This window comes from Venturia canescens, chromosome 1 (genome assembly GCF_019457755.1).
Source record: "Venturia canescens isolate UGA chromosome 1, ASM1945775v1, whole genome shotgun sequence".
NCBI lineage: Eukaryota > Metazoa > Arthropoda > Insecta > Hymenoptera > Ichneumonidae > Venturia > Venturia canescens.
Genome location: NC_057421.1, coordinates 12,091,338 through 12,111,354, shown reverse-complemented (window position 1 = coordinate 12,111,354; position 20,017 = coordinate 12,091,338). Strand labels below are relative to the sequence as shown.

Genomic DNA, 20,017 nt, shown 5'->3' with positions numbered 1-20,017 from the left:
TATATATACACATAGCTCAATGGCTCGCGTGTGCGCCATCAACCCCAAAGTCTCTCGCTCGACTCTCTCTCCGCGCTTCTCCGTCATTCGGATCGAGAGAGAAGAGCGAGCAACGAGGGTGGGTGGTCGGTCGTTCGTGAAATAAGCTCTGCAGACTGTAGGGGTTTTGGTGGTTGAGCTTGGGGCGGCTTATACATGTATACGTACCTTAATGTATATCTATATACATATTGGTATATAGAGATGGGGTAGCAAACGAAGCGAAGGCATAACCAACCAAACTCGAGCCCGAAGGCGACTCTCCGCGCGTTTCTTCTTCTTTTTTATATACACATCGCGCTACGTGTATATGTGCATGTATATCGGAGGCGCTTTGCTCCCCTGGAAAGCAAACCCCGAAATCACCCTCGCACATCCTCCCTCTCTCTCTCTCTCTCTCGTTCCCTTTTCCCCTTGACGCGAAAAGCAGCGAACGCGATCACCGCTATATCCGCCTGGCACACGACGTTCAACGCTTCATATATATGCGCGTACACACACACACACACACACATACACGCTCGGCCGTCACTCCGTCACCCCGACGCGCGCAAACCCCTGCGAGTCAGCGCGCGAGCAGAGCTACGACGCACCCCTCGGATGCCCGCAACCCCGCGAGATCCCAGCTGCCGATGACGTTTCCACGTGGATACTCGCGAGGCTCGCGTGTTTTCGACGTTGCCCGCACGCCGATGATTTTCATCCCGCTCGCAACATCAACAACAGCGACGCATCAACTTACCCCGGCCCTTCTCTCTATATCGGCCCAAAATATCTACGCACGCGATCCCATTATGGGCTCCGGGTTCGTGGACTTTTGCCAGGATTTCGTCTCGCTTCTCATGACTTTCACCAGTTTTTTCAAGTGTTTCGCAGACCCCTTATCACTTCTCTCGAGTATTTCCGGGTTTTTGGCTCACCCGATCACTCGATTATTCATACGCGCTTCAACTCGCTGCGCGCAGCTCTCCTCGATTCGAAACTTCGTTTTCATTTGCTTTTGTTAGTCCTCACTAAATCTGGGAGGATTTAGTTGCTAAATATCCAAAAGCTCCGTCGAAATACTTAATCTTTTTGACGCTTTCCGTAAATTGTCAGACGTCACTTTTCGTGTATTCATAAAAGTTCACGCATAGCGTTTGTGTCCAGGGTTTCGATACCGAATTTCATTTTTTCACTTGAAACGGAAGTTGCTTCGACAAATTATTCAATTTCGTGATCGACAGACGAGTCTCAGCGGGTAAGAACGACCGCAAAATACAATAAACTTTTTTTCTGTTAAGGTAGTTCATGTACGAAACGATTTTCTTAAGATTTTCTTAAGGCTTCGTCTTATTGGTTATTTGGATAAACGTGCTTAAATATGAAGAAAAACACATCCGGGGACTATGCGTACAAAATCGTTTATCATCGTCCCTTATAACGAATGAACGCTTCTTACAAAGTTTATGAAAAAGTGCACAAAAATTCGAGACGATTGTCTTACTATTAATAAAGATATATTGGCTTAAAGATTGAAAGAAATTGATAAAATGAGCAATCGTAACCTCACGTGTGCTCATTTCGGCATTTTGTTCTTCTTGGCTCGGCCCATTCCTGTCATAGCTTTCTGTCTTTTTATTGACACTTTTTTCTTCATTCATTTGCCTTTGTGCTTTCCCTTTGCGCTCTCTAAAGCGATTTTTTACATAAAAAACTCTAGTATTTTAACCAGGGACGAAAGAAGTTTTGGATTTAGTCAATGATGGATCCCTGTTCAATTAATGGCTCCTAATTTCATTAGCCAAAAAAAGAGTTGAAAAAATTTATTTACAATTTCGAATTGATAACTCTGACATTAATTTAGAGTGATTATATCCTCAATCAGGAAGTAAAAATCGATCCAATTTAGACACCCATAAAATACGATCCTTCGGGCATGATCTACCTTAAAAATCCCTCGCATTTCACAGTCTCAACACTGTAACAGGTTAATGAGCTTTAATTTTCCAATACCGAAGCGAATATGGTAAACGACTTTTTATGAGCTGTCAAAGCGGAACTTGGTTGCTTTGAAAAATCAATATGTTAGTTCGTTGGCCGATGCTGCACGCTTGCTATATTTATTCATAGTTACATATGCACGAGAAATATGACAAGTCGCAAGAGTGGCCACGCCTTCTTTCGTCGCACGTACCGATCTCGGAGACAGAATGTCTCCTCGCACTCCGGGGGGGAGATCGAGACCTGCGTCACTCACCATTTTTTTTCCACTTCGATACCCGCGAGTATACCAGTAAACTCGAATCTTTCGAATCATTTCACTCGTCGTTTCTCCGAGCTTCGCTACCGATTTTTCTTGCTGGGTCGACTGAGTTGAATCCAAACCGAGAAAAGCGCTTTCCTGACATCTGAAAATTTATGAAATCCGGGCCATTTTTATCTTCGATCAAGATTTTAGTAACGTTTGATTCTCTGGTTCATTTTTGTTTTTATCGTTCCTGCGTGTACCTTTTCGAGTCTGCGTCCAAATCCGTGCCCATCACTTTCAATTCACCCATCTAGCGGTCACCCATCTGAGTACCGTCCTCGCCGGAGCTGCTCAACCTGGGAGATCGCTGGAGGCAGGCACCGATCGCGCACGCTTATTCCAGTCTGGCTGGAACGCTTTGGTGGCCGATTATTCATATTTTCATTACGTAAAATTGAGGAGTACGAGAAAACGTAAATTTTCAAAAAAGTGACAAATTTTCAAGAAAGCAATAAAGATTTTTCATTTAAAATACCGCAGTTTTATCAACGCAAGAACCTGACTGTAAACGCATCCGGAAATATTAAGCAAGAAAAAATATTCGTTGGCCCGAGTTTATTCCGGAAGTGAAAAATCCGGGCCGCGCCCCGAATATCCTGCATACTAAAAAGGTGCAAAGATATAAAATGTACACGGTAGCCCATCAGCGTTATGCATATCGTATCGTCGCTTGCTCGCTCATGGGACATTATTATAATGATATTTCGCCATGGGACATCGACCACACTCAATACAGATCGATATCAAAAATCTTCTTAACAAGGTGTATTCTTCGACGATTCGTATATAGCCCGAGAGATTTCTATCATCGTGCATCACCTTTTGAGCTACTTATAAATACTGGAACGCGTTATCTCCTCCGTATCGTTTTTGAATAGATCTGTCTTAGTGTGAATATATCTTCATAAAAATATACAGGATGTCCTGAAATTTCGACCCTTTTGTATCACTGGGCGTTACTGAAATCGTGGAATTCTCGAAAGAAGATGATTCCAGTGTTATTTTCACTGATAACTCATTCATCAGAAATCATCGTTAAAGAGTGAAAATGAAGCTGGCGTGCCTCGTTCCGTATGCGAATTTGGTAAGTGAGTGTTGAGAGATTGCATTGGCGCCGATGCCCTCGAGCTTCAAAGGCGGAGGCTCTCGCCTCCTACTGCACAGTCTTACTCGACAAAGTATTGTATATTAGCTGTTGCTCAATATTGAATATTCCTTCAGCGGAGGAGCACAGAGCGCGATGCCTCACGAGTTTTCTCTTCAGAAATTCGCGATCTATTTATCCACGGTTAGTCTCAGGCACGATTTTCAGAGCCCCGTGTATGTTTTCGTATGTATATATTTTTTCCTCGAGTCTGTTGCTCGCTGCTTGGGATTCTCTCGGATCATTTGTTGTACCATCACTCGAGGGTGTGGTCCCATCGGCTGGTGGCGAGCACGAGCACGAGAGACTTTGAGACTCATCGACGAGATCGACGTAATTCTCCATCTCTTTTTCCCCTTCGTTTTTTTCTTCTTCATCCTTGTTTCTTTTTTCTTTTTTTTTTTTCAAATATTTTTTTATCTTTCCTCTTTCTTTCTTTCTTTCTCGACTCCCTCCTTCTTATTGTAATAAGTGGTTTCCGGCTTTTTCAGTCATAATCGTCCTACCATTATATCGAAGGCTTTCGCTGGCGCAGAGAGGATCACAAACCCGTCGTCGTTCTCCTACTGTTGTGTACCTCCTCCCAGTCTCTTCCTCTTCCTCTTTTCTCTCTCTTCCTTACTCCTCGTATCTCGTCCTTGCGATCCGATATTATATCGATATACACAGCTCTCTCTCTCTTTCTCTCTTTATATATATATATATATATATAAATACATATTTTTATGCCGACACAGGGTGCACAAGAGTTGCCCTCGTGACTCGTCGTGATCCGCGCGTCCCCGGATCCTGCTTCGTACAGGCCTCTTCATACATAAACTTCTTGCTTCGAATGAACTCGCGCTCAGCGTCACGAAAGGACGGCGAGTCTCTGACTCCGCTTCTACCAGTTGGTATTTGAACTTTGCCAAATATATCGTTAGAGATGAGTTGGATCGAATAAAAAAGGATAATTGAGACGAAGCAGTGGGCTGAGCGACGTGGAAATTCTTCGATTTTCCCCAAAATTTTTTCTTTCCGCGTTAAACGATTAAAGCGCGATAACAGATTTTCGCATCGTCAGTTTAACCATCGTTGAAAATATTATCGATTCATATAAATTCAAGGTCGCACGATCTTATCGGGGAAGAGAAATATCGACACTGCTCGCGATAATCTCGTGTCATGTGGCAGACGATAAATATTTGAAATAGACGATTTATGGATTTATGCAATGGTTGTACGTTGAAAGATCCTATAGAGTATCTCCTCTCTTTTATTTCTCTGGCCCGTTCTCTCTTACTATTCTCGCTCCTTCTGATCCATGCGCTTCTCCGCGCGCTGGCTCGTGTATATGAAACACGTAGGTGTACGAAAGCTGGACGAAACCGGGGCTTTAATCGGGGGAGCTATCACGGTCCCTAAGTGGGCTTCCTGCCCGCTTCGGAATTATAGATAATGTCGGATAATAATAACACAGTGCGAGCAGGAGCAGAAGAACGGCAGCAGGAGCAGCGAGACGATGAGCAACGTGCTCTTCTTCCTGCAGCCACACGCTTCTCTTTCTCTTTCTCGGATACGTGGCTGACGATGTCCGCACCAATATCAGCACATCCGTACTCCCTCTTCATTTTATATCTATACCCGAGACTGGTCACTCGCAGTTAATCCAGTAAATACTCCAATTTTATCGACAGTTAGACGACTCTGCTTATACTATAATTCTTTAAATTATATCCGACAGCGAAACAGTACTGACGATTTTAGATATCCAAACTTTTTCTTCAATTACGCCAAAACCGATTCCCACCCAGTCGCATTCCCGCGGTTCTATCAACTTTTTAATCCCTCGTAGGCAAAACTCTTGCCATGCTGAGCTCTAAGCTCCCAGTAATTACGTTACACAGTAAAAAAATATTTTTATGCTCGATTACTCGGGGGATTTCCTTCCAGTGTCACGTGGACGACGTTTCCAGGAGCATCGCAACTGCGATCGATATCAGGAAGAAAATTCGAAATACTCAGTCTGTTTGTGTAAATTTTTCAAATTTGAATATCCGATGATAGAAAAGTCCCGATATATCAGTGAATCTCGGACTCGAAACTACAAGGATTTTTCTACTTTCGATAAAATCCTGATAAATATTCTGTTTTCGTCGCATTTTAAGTAATTTCATGATAAACTTGACAACTGCTTTGTTTATTGTTTATTTAACTTTTTAATATCAATGCATGAATTGAGATAAAATGCGGGGGGGGAACTCTTGCAAAATTCATGGGAGCTAGTATTGGTGCGAAGGCAGATAAGTATAGGGTTGAAACGTAGGAGAGGTGAGCAACTCGCCGGAGGACTCGCTTCGAGTCAGGCTTACCTTCTGGCCAAAACGGGCGGGCATATTCGCACAGGATGTATATAAGAGGACCTGATATCGCGGATATAACAGCGGAGTATCCCGCCGGTATGTATGTGTATAATATCAGACATTTATATGTATACAATTTTCGGCTCGTTTTTTTAACGTTTGTTTTTTCAGTTCGACGGGGGTTACTCAAAAGGTTGGTGCAGCGTGGAAAAAAAAACAACTTTCCTTCGGATCCTCAGGATCGGGAAATTTTTCAAATTCGCTACCGCAGCGATTCGACTTTTATCGAGGTAAAATAAAAATAATCGGAGCTAGAGACTACCTGAAAATAAAAAATCAACGTGATGGATCCTCGAAAATTGGGGCTGGCCTGTATTCGCGATAAATTTTTTACTTGCCACGCTATACGAATAATTCGTAATTACAATTAATATTTTATCCCTCTTTAGTCGTCGTAGAATCAATTTTCTTATTTTATTTTGAGTTTTTCTTTTTGGCTCAGAACGCGAATGGAATGTTGAGAAAAATGATAAAAGTTTTCTTTTCACACACGCTACTGCGATTGTCATTCAATTATTCTCTATGCAAATTAAATCAAAAGAAATTATGAGCTTTTCCCAAAATTTAGTTTCAAACAAAACCTTTTTCGCAGGGTCGCTCTTTCTAGCTGATGTAACTTGGTACATAGCGAGATGCCTGAGAAATATCGAGAAGTCAATTACTATATATCTCTTAGCGTGGAGAAGGAAAAGAGAGGGAGGAGAGGGGGAGAAAGAGAAGGGAGGAACGGAGAAAATGGCTACTGCTTCTCAAGTTTCTCATCAACGTTGCAGAAACCATCTCTCTTTTTTTTCTACATATATTTTCTTCGTATATATGTATATGTATATAAATATTTTTTTTGCGGTGCTGGCAACGGACCCAAACGAATCGGTCCAGGCGCTGTTCCACCGGTTCTGGACGTGCCGGGCCATGGGGTCAGAAGACCCCCTCGCATCTTTCGCTTCTTTCGCTGCTCGTGTATAGTTTTGCCATTTGCCATTCGCGCCTGAAAGGTCTAACAGAAAGGTTTTTCGTTTATTTCCTTATACATTTTTTTTCATTTCTCTCTCTCTCTCTCTCTCGTTCTCTCACTTCCTTCTGTCTTTATCTTTTTGCTCTGGTTTGGAGCCATTTAAATAAATGCACATCCGTGAAACTCGTGCCCGGAGAGTCGAAATGGTCATCATTATGCCTCCAAAATCTTACTGCAACGGACATGCCTGGCCGATTCGAATCTATCCTTCTCTCAAAATTTTGGTGAAAATTCAAATTTTTTTTATTCTTTTTTACTATCCGATTGAACGATGGAAAATATTTCATTCATTCCCGTCGTATTGTTTCATATACAAAGGTCAGTTTTTCTTGATTCCAGATGAATGAGACCAAAATTAAGGTAGATCATGCCCGAAGGATCTTATTTTATGGGTGTATAAATTGCATCGATTTTTACTCCCTAATTAAAGATATAATCACTCTAAATTAATGTCAGAGTTATCAATTCGAAATTGTAAATAAATTTTTTCAACTTATCTTTTGGCTAATGAAATTACGAGCCATTAATTAAACAGTGATTCATCACTGACTCTAAATCCAAAACTTCTTTCATCCCTGGCTAAAATACTAGAGTTTTTTTATGTAGAAAATCGCTTTAGACGGCACAAAGGGAAATGGATAAAGAAAAAAGTGTCAATAAAAATACAGAAAGCTATGACAGGAATGGGCCGAGCCAAGAAGAAACAATATGCCGAAATAAGTAAATGTGAGAGATTACGATTGCTCATTTTATCAATTTCTTTCAATCTTTAAGCCAATATATATATATCTTTATTGGTAGTAAGACAATCGTCTCGAAGAAGCATTCATTCAAGGGAAGATGATAAAGGATTTTGTTCGCATAGTCCCTATCACCGTGTGTATTTTTTTTATTATATTTAAGCACGTTTATCTAAATAACCAATAAGACGAACCCTTTAAAATTTGATATGCGTGTCAGTCGACTACCCATTGAAACTCTGTAAATTTCAAGACTTTCTTAAGAAAATCGTTCCGTGCATGAATTACCGTAACTCGCATTTTCGTGAAAAACCATTTTTCTTCTGTTTGTTCCTGGCACAATAATTGGTCGTCAGCGTTAATAACTTTATTTCGGAGTACCGATTGAGTCGTTCCAGCGGGTGATTTTACATTTCCCCAGACCGAATAACAAATGCACACGCAGCCAAAGAGAATCAACTTTCGATTGAAAAGTGTGTGTGAAAGTTAGTAATCGATAATTGAAAAATTTTTATAATTTTTTACCTTCGACGAGGCTGCAGAAACTGAAGAAGCGTATAAGATTTTGTCAATAGTCGTGCAAATGAATATTTGAACGAAAAACGTGAATTTCCGATGTTCATGGTCCCCGAAAGTCTCTGAAGGAGTGACAAACATGTTTATTCTGCCTCTACACAACCCCTGAAATTCAGGGTTCAATGGTACCGGTCGACAGCTCCCTCCCCCTTCTTTTGTGGACTAAGATGAATCCTTAAACCATAACGAACCGCTACATCAAGTGGCGATATGATATTCACCCCTCGTGTTGTTACGAGCGAGCAGGACAATTCAGTGAACGTAAAGATGAACAAAATGGGGCTGGAGAGGGGAAGCCCGTCGGGGGACATAATGTGCATGCTGCGCTCGTTTTACCGCGTTTTTCGCGCCTCTGACACACCCACATTTAGTAAAGACACCTGTTTCTTCACGCACTCACTGCGTTTCTCGAAAAAAACTCACCCCATTATGATCGTATACGTCAGCGTGAAGCTCATAAAGGCAGCGGGAGAGTGAACCTGAAAATTCAGGAGGAAATTGCCTTTTTTTCGTTATTCGATGCTGTCGGGGCATTGAGCGACAGTGCGCGATGATAAAATGGAATGAAGAGGCTCGTAAACTTGAAGTAAAACTAAATCCGAGCTCGAGACGTTGCTCGCCATCGAAGAGGAGGTTGAGATTCCGTGTCTTCGTCCCGACGCTCCGAATCCCAGGTCTCTTAAGCTTAATAAAACAAAAATCTGAAAATTCTAAGCTGCGAGTGACAATCCGAGTTTTCATCTCGATTTACTTCGGCTCGTATTTTTCGAGAATACGAGCTCAACCTTCACGTTCAGGTTGAGCTCAGATTTTCACTAAAAACAACAACGACCTGGAACTTCAATCACTTGGATTTGCTTCGATGATCTTTGTGCGTTGATTGACGAATGTTCAAGTTGCCTCGACGTCGCGTGCTGCCATTTTTTTTGCTCACGAATCCAAGTTTAAGTCAAACTCAATATTGATCCAAAAACTTCCAATCGCGTCATTCAAGGTTGGAACAAATGTGCACTCCTCGCAAGTGTTACGTGAAGAAGAAACTTGTGTACCTAGCAATGCATCACGGGGTCCGAGGGCAAAAATTAAGGGGTTAATTCTATCGTTGCTAAAAGTGCTGAACAATGAAAAAATGTATCATAACCGAGGGAAAAGTTGTGGGAGGGTTTAGTCATTGACGGGTGCGCTCTGGGAGATCTGGCGAGAGAACAAGAGCACCAGATGGTGGGCGTACATCTTTTAAACCGTTCAATGCTTCTCGCTGAGCTACAAAAAATATTGGGCATCGAAGCGACGTGCGCACCCCTTGTTCGACTCATCTTGAAGCGATGACGACGAATCGCTTTACTTTCAACCGCCATTCGACAGACTTTCCTCCACTTCGTTCTCACCAACATGCATATTGCCAACCGAATATATCGAGTAACGAATTGTCGCATTGGGAGGTTTATTAGCAAGCTTTTTTCATCAGTTCTCGTGCCAAAACTAGTGCAAGCAAATTACCCATCGAAAGGTAAATCGTATAATTTACGTTTGAAGGCTCAAAAGTTTCTTAAATGCGCGATCACTGTGGTCTGAAGCATTTCAAATTTTACGTACTGGTCCATTTCTTGGATCCCAGAAAACATTTATGTGTATCAATTTTTTTTATAAATTGCTCGAAAATTGATCACACTATTCGAATTTGTCGATCCCTGAGGAAATATCTCAGTCTGGATGAATCTACAGATCCCGAAATAAATGAACGCTTGCTGCATCTTTTGACCAGTTTTCAAACATTTGGAATCCGGACTCGTGGCATACTTTGGCATACTCTTTGCACGTATGTTTGAAAAGAGGCGCGAAAATGAGAGAAATCCAAAAACTAGATGAAGGTAACTAGAAATTAGCAGTCGATCTTAGGCTGTCGGGCCCGCACAAAAAAAAAGAATCCAAGAGAAATGGGGAAACGAGAAAATAGAGGCGAAAAACAGGGTCTCATCTGGTGGTTCCCGAAACAAGCATAAGAGAGGGTGAAGAACTCGAAGGGGGATGAAGAATGAGCGAGTGGTACGTCGATAGGCTGCGAGGGGGGTGTAGTAAAGCGAGTTTTAATGCTGGCAGGGTCCTTGGTCACGAGGATGAAGATATACGCGAGTGGTGTGTGCGGAGGGTGGTTGTAATGGTTGACTAGGAATGTTTCCGGTAGCGTGTAGAAGTGCAAGTGCATCATTCGGCAGCGATCTCTTTCGATCTGGAATTTCTGGCATTTCGAGCCTTTTTCTTTGTCCCGGTGTTCGGCCGTGCGGAAAGAAAGCCACAAAGAGGATGGTGGTCAATTTGCATGGTGCTTTTTTGTACCTCCATTTTGAGCGGTGCGAACGAAATGTGGTTTGAGGCAATAAAGTCTTCGGACTTGTATTCATAATCGTAGTTTCTTTGTGTTCGCTTCTGTCTTCGACTCTGGCTGTTGAGCAAAAGTGAACCACTGATTGGAGTTCCAAACACCAATTTCCTCACTCACAATATTTGCTTATCGTAAGTTCATTGAAGATTCTTCGCAACATCGCGGACTTTGAGTTCGCTCGCGAATATGCCGAGGTTCGTTAATAACTTCGCGAAGAACTTCAAGGTCCAAGAACCCAGCGAAACTTTTATTTAATCTTCTCAACCGAAAAGATTTTCATTTCAACTGACGTTATTATAAATGATCTTACAAACAGCAAATATTACTAGAATTTGTAAAGTTCCGCTTGATTCTGTACACTTATCATCGAAGTTCAGTTTCTGGACTTCGTTCCTGTGTAATCTCGAAGAAGAATTACGTTTGATTCCGAGCTCTTTCGTTCTCCGAAGGTTTTCCTCTTCGAATAAACCAAACTGGAAACGATCCTCGGAAGAAATAAGTTTCAAACAAACTATGAATATCGAAGAGAAAATGAGACTCGAATTATCCCATATTTTCCTGAAGATTTCCATCTCCAGCTTCATACACACATTTTAGAGAGAGAGAGAGAGGCAGCGTCGAAAATCTTTTCCGCACATTATGAGGCCACCACGAGTGGGTTCCTTATTTCTTGCATTTCATTCGCTTTGTCGTTCGTTCCTCCCTTTTAATTGACTTCCAAGACAGCATTGTTTCGGAAGGGTTTGGTATGCGGTCTGCTACTTCATCCCCTGGGTGTAAAGGGTACTCGTGAGCGGAGATCGCGACGAGTGCTGGTGCCGGGCGCGTTATGCGTGATGCATGGTTATACACGGCAAACTGTATTTGCCGGGTTGGTGCGCGTCGATCGAGATTGCCCGTGGGCGCGCGGTAGGGCGAAAAGAGACGCGCGTATATAATTCACATAAACATATATGTATACAGGCATAACGATATAAAGGCAAGTTGAACTGGTGTGCTCGCGTTTACGAAGCAAATGGCTTGAAAATAAGCGAGTTGTGTTATGCCTCACGGCCCAAACCCCAAATCCAGGGGGGCCAGAAGCGAGGGAGTTCAAATACGTCACGGTCCCGGAGTTACGGGAGCTAAATTCAGAAGGTTTCGTTTTCGCGAGAGAGCGAAAAAGAGAGAAAAAAACGAGAGGGCCCGAGGGAGGGGGAGAAAGAAGAAGGAGAGCGACGATCAGCAGCCGAAGAAAAGTGACTACAAACGGAAAATACTAATATACACACCTATTATAACGCACGTATACGCGTCGAGGGTGGAAACTCGACACACGCTTATTGGCTGGTACATTCGGAAACATAAAGAAAGCACCGGAGTACAAAAGAATGAGAGAAGCAGGGAGAAAGAGAGAGAAGTGCGTACCCATGGGTGGCATGGCGTGGGTATAATCGATTTGGACATGTGCAGTTCCCCCGGGGTAACTCTGCAACCCCTAACTCGCCGAAACCTATTTATACAACAATGCCCCGATACACCCCCGTAAACCAGCTCGTGCTGGACCGAGCCCGAGCCAGCACGCGGACCCCTCTTGTCTACCGAGTGTGGAGACACGAGGTTCCACATGCACATACGCATCGCTATATATACGAACACGAAGGAGGCTCGGTTTTTGCTGGTACGGAACCGTCCCACGGCCGCATCGGTGTGCGTGACCTCAAGGAAATTGCTGACGTACTCGGATTTGATGGCGCTAATAATTCTCAAGTCCCCGGAATCCATTCGGTCCTTTCCTCTTTCCCAAAATTTTCTTCAATCGAGTCTTCTGAAAGTCGATCGAGTTCTTATCGAATTGAGCCAACGATTATTCTGGCTACGTCCGACACCGCCTTTCGCGGCGGAGTGAAATATCGAATGATTTTTCGACATCGCTGAAATTTTGCGTCTCCCTCTCATACTTAACAGCTCAAACGCCACGGCAAAATCACATTCAGCAACAATTCTCTACGAATTAACGGAGCTGAGAGGAAAAGAAATGTGAACAAGGACGGAAGAGCTCCCGCGCAGTGGCTCTTTAAATAATCAACCCCTCTCTTCGTACGGGCACCAGTTTATCTTGGACTCCACCGCCCAGTGTCGAATGGGAGCGAAGTAACGAGGGTAAAAGTGAAGGGGCAACACGAGGGTTCAAGCTAAACTCTACACTTGTGTATTTTGAATAGCAAATACTTATCTCACTCGTCCGGATGACGGACGTGCGAGAACAAGATAAGCGATAAGTATACGGCTCTTATATATTTCACCACATCATATCCGTACCTTCTCCAGCTAACTGTTGGATACGCGCGGAGTGACCGTTGTTGCTCCACCCAGCACTTTGCACAGGGAAAAATACCGAAAACTAACACAATCTCGCCGGTTAAGATAGATGGGGATAGGTTTTAATATGTCAAATAAGCAAATTGTAGGACGGTCGATATTTCCAAATTTTTTAAGTTGTAATATCAGATTGGAGAAAAACGAGATTACGGATTACGTGTTTAACCGAATATTCCTTCTTCGAATTCGTATTTACTCGAAAATATATATATTTTGATAAGTTTCGAATTAAAAATGGAGAATTCGAGGTCTGTTTTACAGACAGACCAGAATTAGGGTAGGAAAAAATGGAAAGTGCATTTTCGAACGTATGAAACTTGCTGGATATGCAGAATAGCGATGGCTCGAAAAAGCGAAAGTCAAAATGGCGATGTTTGAAAGTGGAGATGACCGATCTGAGTGAGTGAGTGAGTGAGAAGCGTGTATTTTGATCCGTCGCCTCTCTAGCGTTTCGCCATTTCGACCCTTCGACTTTTTCGCGTTTCAGTAACTCAACCTCAGTAATATTTGGTCTTTCGTTATTACATATTTTCAAAATTGAGAGTATTCACAGTATTGCTGACTGTAGTAATTTATGAACCGAAAGAGTGATAGTCGAATTTTCGGAAAATCAATATTTCAGTCGTCGTTCCGTGGGCGATTTTTACATTCTATTTTCGATGTAAACGTCCTTCGAACCTTGAAATTGCCCCCAATCATTCGATGGAAGAATTCAACCGTCCAACGTGTAGACCGGGACCCCGAATTGGAATTTTCAGTAAGTTCGACAATAATTTATTCTTAAAAATCGATTAATTCCGGTCTCCCAGTGCTACGGGGAAATCAGAAAAATTCGATGCCTTCGTAGGCTTCGTGAATATCGAGTTTCCAAGTTTCTTTGTCAAAAACTGCATAAAAACAAAATCGAGTGTCTTGATATTATCAAGACTTTGAAGGAAGTACTCCAACAGAGAGCAGGGCCTGAATTTGGCACTTGCTGCGTAAATGATTAAAATCTAGATCGTCGCGCGATTCTTTCGCGTAGGATTTTCACATTGGAAGTGAGCCGACAGTTTCGGCAGATGACATTAACAGCAGTGCCACGATTCATTGCACTCAACAAATTTCCTCTATTCAAAATGATTTTTGTCGTAAAGTAATTAAATTATTTTCAAGAATTTTCTTGCATAAATAAAAACATTAAATACGCGCGTAAGAAGAAATAAAAGGAATAAACACATGATAAAATTGAGTCGCTCCGACGACAGTCGGCACTCGAATCGATGGCATGCGAATACGTGAAGAAATTTGAATATGAAATTGAATGAAAACACTTAAAGATACATGCGAATATGTTAGTACGACAAAAACTCGTCTGACGTTTGAATTCTTAGCGATCCGATAATCCGGATTGTTGGATTAACGTTTTTTAGAGCCTCGTTAACGCAAAGATTGGGAGGTTGTAGGATAGTGAGCGGTCGCGTCCGGTTTTAACGCGTCTTTGTCACCACTTGGATGACGTCTTATCGCGGTACGTGCTGGCCAAGAAAAAAACAACAATGTAGAAGAATTTCTCGAGAAGCAATAAAACAGCGCATGTACACGTCTCATTTTCTTTACTCGACATTTTCGTTATCGGCAATCGCGCGCAGCAACCCCGACGATTTATTTCGCGATAATTTTACCACGTGCGGTTGCGCTCGCACACGGAAAAACCAATTAGTAATAATTCAACGAGTGTCCGATAACCGCGACGTTCGTGATCAAAAAGTGAACATTTTTCATGTTAACTTCTCGCCGTTGGAAAAAATTATCGCGGAACAATGATTATCTTCCGCTGTACACCCAGTAAATATTGGACCGTATGATTTTCGTCCTGCTTATCGGATCATCATTTTTTTACTTGTTGATTCATATTCAATTCCTATAACAGAGTCTCGATTATTCGCAATCCTTGAAATTCCAATAGTAACGACGATATTTCATGATTTTCTCATTTATTGAAATACCCAGCAATTCTTCTTTATTTATACACAACGTTTTTTTTATTTATCACTCGCACAGTAGCGAGAGAATTGTCGAGGACTTCCGCTCGAACGGTGCGCCCCGAAAAACAATTTTTCAAAGTAAATAATATCGAATATTCAACTCCCGATTCACGAAACACGAATAATTGATTTGGAACAACAAACTAGAAAAGCAGAAATTGGTCGCTTCAACGATGCATAGGAAAGAGTGGAAAAAACCGCCCCCAGCCCGGTGCCTGCGTACCGTTGACGGCGAACTAGCGCCACATGTCGTCGGGACATTGAGAAAGAAAGAAATTTGGAGAGAACGCATCAGCAGCTGGCGTCGTTGAATCGAGATTTTGAAAAACAGCTAAATCAGCGTATGAGAAAGGAAACCGTATAAAAAGGTTCGAAAAAATTGTGGCAGTTGATCGTAAACAAAAAAGAACTGTTTTGAAGACGTTTTTGCAGAATGAAACTTCCACCGAAGCGGCGCGATCGTTAAATTTTCAAACTTCGTATCAACGCAGTTGATAAATTGCATATGAACGGAAAAAAGCGCTCAAGTTTAATTTCACGGAAGCCGTTGCATCTTCAGGAGTGCGAAACTGCAGTTCGTCGATCCCAGAAAAAAATTAATTTCCTCCACTTTTCGCCACCAAATATTTCATTTCTCTTCGCATCTCTAAACTACTCATAAATTTGAGTTTATTCGAAATCCCCCTGATAAATTGCATCCACAAAAAATGCCAATCGAATGGTGTTTCGTGGCTCCTAGTTGCTTCTGTAAATCGAACGACGAAAGTCGTGACAATTCGCACTACTTTTTCAGTCTTTTCGGACGTTAATTCGAGCACCAGTCCATCCCGATTCGTGAACGCACTCTTGTAACTCAGAGAAGCTTTGTAAAAGTAATTCGAGCGCTGCAGGAACGGGTGTCCGGGGGGTGCGATAGAGCAGCGGTACTTTTGCTACCTACATGTATATATTTTCAAAGAAAAGTGTACGCGGGGAAGGTGAAGCGAGAGGCGGGAGATTGTGGGCGCGTGTCCTGCATATCGAAACGCTTTACTAGGGTATCGCAATCGAGATTCGTGAGGCTTCGACGCACGCATAGATCGGGAGTACTGAAGGGACCATTTTACCTTTTATCGCACTCCCCGTTCTTTGGTGTCTCGAACAGAGCGATCGCAAGGGGTTGCGATGGTACGTCATGGCTCGTAGCGACACCATGAGTTGCTTTTAAGCCTGCTGTCAAAAATAAAAGAGAAAGAGGCCGAGGGGGGACGAGGGGGATGCCAAGGAAGATAGAGAAAGGGAGCGAGGGAGTGAGATAGCCACGCGACGTTGCTTGACACGTGTACCGCCACGTGAGCTGCAAACGCGTCGAACCGTGACATTTTCGCTCCCCGCGTTCTCGTCCTCCGCTCCCGATGCGTCTCGCTCGCCTTCTTCCTCTTGTTCCTGCTTCTCACAGAGCGAACGCTCGTTTTTTCGTGTCATAGAACAGCCTTTCACAATTTACACGTTTATCCTCCGAGGTCCGTAAAGTTTCGACTTCCGTTGTTGTAAACAAGCGAGTACTGGGAAAAAGCCACGTGGGTGTGAAGCTAGTCAATCGACCTGGCGCCACTTCTGGTAGCTCGTATAATTATTCTGTTGGTCGGAGCTTTATTTTTTTCTGGGTGCATTCCTCGTTTACTTGGATTTAGAGGGAAAAAAATAATCCTTCAAATTTTATTGATTTCTTTCATTCGAATTCGATTTTTCGTGGCTTTGACCAACTTTAAACCAAATATTATCTTCCCATCTCTCCCCTCCCGTTGCAATTTTTATAAATCCTCCCTCCTTGCACATATTTTAGCCAAAGGAGATACAGAGCTGGGGGGGAAAATCTCGATCGCAGAGAACAGAGAGAATAAAGAGAAAGACGGAGGCTTCCATCAGTCCTGAGGGACGGTTTGTTCCTGCAGAATTCATCCCATGGGACTCGTAGCTGCAACGACGAGCCCGGCGTCCTTCTCCGACGGCGACGTTCATCCCTCATCGAGCTCACCCCAGCTCGTTCAAGATCCAACGGTCCAGTTATGCGGAGGCGTACGCACTTGGCATCTGTCACGATACAACTTCGATCGAAGTCTCCCTCCTTCATACTCCCCTCCCACGAATGAAAACACGAATGAAAAGTTAAGGGAAACTCCTCCGTATACGAAACCAAAATTATGTTTCCTTTCGCATTCCTAGACTTCGCATTTATCTGACCACGAGCTCCCACAGGAGCAGGACGAGTTTATAAATCATATGGGATCAAACAAATGATAAAAAGTCGACAACGAAATACCTTGTTTCACTTTTATCACAGTAAATATGCACCAAAGTTAAGGACTGTGGACCGTCTAAACGTTGGAATTTCAGGTGTTTTTTGTTTATTTTATAAATGAAAATTTGGTGGATGGATTTAAATAAAAGCTTGTACACATCTTTCCCATACTCAGAAGTTCTGAAAATTTTCTTTCTTTCATTTTCTTCGTGGTATTTTTTTGTACGATGGAGTGTTGAAAATGGCACCCCTCTAATCGACGTTGACAGCAAATCTCAAAAGTGGAACATCTCAGGACAAGAGGCCTTAAAAGAGATTCTTAAAATATGTGCTATCAGCTGTCGCATGACGTCGACTATTTACAAAATATTGTTTAGAAAAAAATGGCGACCGTTTGAAGAAAAAAATCACAATTTTTTGGATTTCTCAGTAGAAAATTCTTTATAAAAGAAAAAAAGTTATCAAAAAATGGCAACGTCATGCTGAAAACATACGTTTTCTCTACAAAATGTAATTTGAATCAAGTCGCTGGGATAAAAGCTCTGTTTTGCTGTCAACGCCGATCCAAGGGGTGTCATTTTCAACGCACCATTGCACAGGAATATACTATTAAAAAATAAAAAATCAAATTTTTCCCAATACTTCTGAGTATACAAAAAATGCGTCCGAGGATTTAGTAAATCCATCCAACCAATTTTTATTTATAAAAGAAACCAAAAACGCCTGAACGTTTATACTCTTCATAGTCCTTAAAATAATAAAATACATGAAACAGGTGTACACACTGTCGAAGATCCAAAAGAATTTCTACCAATTTCACAAATCCGCTCTCTCAGACGATTTGTGCCGCAGCACTGTGTTGGCGCAGTTAAATCTTAATAAAAATCGTTTGAACAGCGTCGACGAATTTCACAATCGAAAACCGATACCGGCGAAGCGACCGATCCATCGTCTTAAGAACTGCCCGTCCCAAAGTCATGATTTTTTATCGTTACCGCGCGTCTCTCTCCAATAACGATAAAACACACGTCGATAAAGGAGCATGCCTCGTAGCGACCTCACCGTTCAACCTGATTTTTATTTTGCGCGTCATCACTTCGGAGAAAATTTGATGAATTCATCGGATCGGGAGGTGCAAACTAATTTAAGTTCGGAGTCACCAGCCTCGAAACTCCCAAGACCAAAGCGTCGTTCCCTTGGCTCACACTTTGCTCGTTCTAGCTCAAAGAGCGAAGAAAGCCCAGCACAGTTAAGCCATGCAGCACGAACGTCTCAACTCTGTGTTGACACCTTACGGAGTGGAGATTCGAAAATGCGAAACGTCGGTGAATTATCTATACGTACCGTTGAGACGGAGTTCGCGAGGTGGAAGTTTGCGGAGCTGGTGCAGCGAGCAGCGGGACGACACATGTGGCGCGTACGCACAGACAAATCGGTAGTACGAGCGGGCGTTTATCCCCCGCGGGGAATTCGCCTCATGAGCTCGTGCATGCGGATACAACAGACTTCGGGCTTGCCCTCTGCTCCGCGCGTCGTCGAGTGCGAAGCTCCTCCGTCCCTTCCCGTTTCCTCGGGTGTATACACACTTGATACACTAGCCCGATTATCGGGAGAGCGAGATGAAGGCGCCTGCGTGTATATGCGCGGATAGAATTTTTGGGGTACAGACCCCCCGCGGCACGAAACACATCAAAATCGAATTCACCAGATGTCCAAGACAGTCTTTCGGATCCAGTGTGCACACAGCCGACGAGGGGATGGTGGGGTGGGTAACGATGTTAAGGACATGTGTACGGGCGGGGGGGTGTTGCTCCGACCGGAATTTCCTTCCCGACCGTTCGGCGCCCTCCTACTCACTTTTGCTTTCTTTTCGTAGCGCTGTGCGTCGTTCGATTATTTTACAAGCAACCATGCGATTCGATTGGAAGAAGCAATTGTAGTCGTCCCTCTATTTCATTTCGGTTACCTCGTTCGTTCATGTCGAGCAATCATTTTTCTGGGGCGAATAGATGCTGAGGGCGTTGCACGAAAAGACAGGATTTCGGTTCGATCGTTTTTCAAAGAATTGGGAAACATTTTTGAGGGGACCAGGGGGTACCCAAAAAACTCGTAGCCTTTTTTCATTTTTATAAGTTTGAAAATCATTCGAGGAATTATATTGAACTTTGTGATTCAACACACTATATTTATTGAGATAATCATCAATTGTCGCAAAACCCAAAATTTCGATTATTTTTCATCGCTGCGTCCCCTTTTATTCCGATTTTGTTTTCTCAACATGACATCGATCACGTCACCAACCACGACTCCTTGCTTATGAAGCCTAAGAAGCAAACGAAACTTTTCAAATCGCCGATTCCCCGTTTCACCCCAGTCTCTCCTGCTCCTTGGATGATTTTTCTGCGTTCATTCCTTTCGACGGTCGGATTTTAATCGTGTTGTGAGAGCAGGCACAAAGTGAATGTGGCAGAAGCCACGAGTCTCCCCGCAATTTTTCAGTTGTATACTTACCTCGTCTCCGTCCAGAAAAACAACTCTTCCAGCATCTCGTTGTACGAATGACAATTTAAATCAGGGAAACACACGATGGCGAACGCACGAAAAACATTTTTTTTCAACATTTTTACGGAAATACGAGGTGGTTTATTATATAATATTCATAATGGTAATGCATCAGTGTCGAAACTGGGCGTTTCATCGAGCTATCTTTAATATATGCATGTCATGTAATAATTGAAATAATATTAATAATCATATAA

At 42.8% G+C, this 20,017-nt stretch overlaps 1 protein-coding gene across 1 annotated transcript in view; it reads left to right on the top strand.

Annotated features, from left to right (window-relative positions):
• Nucleotides 1-20,017, top strand: part of AdamTS-A (ADAM metallopeptidase with thrombospondin type 1 motif A) — a 102,193-nt gene that overhangs the window by 27,015 nt on the left and 55,161 nt on the right. The gene's annotated exons all lie outside the window — the stretch shown is intronic.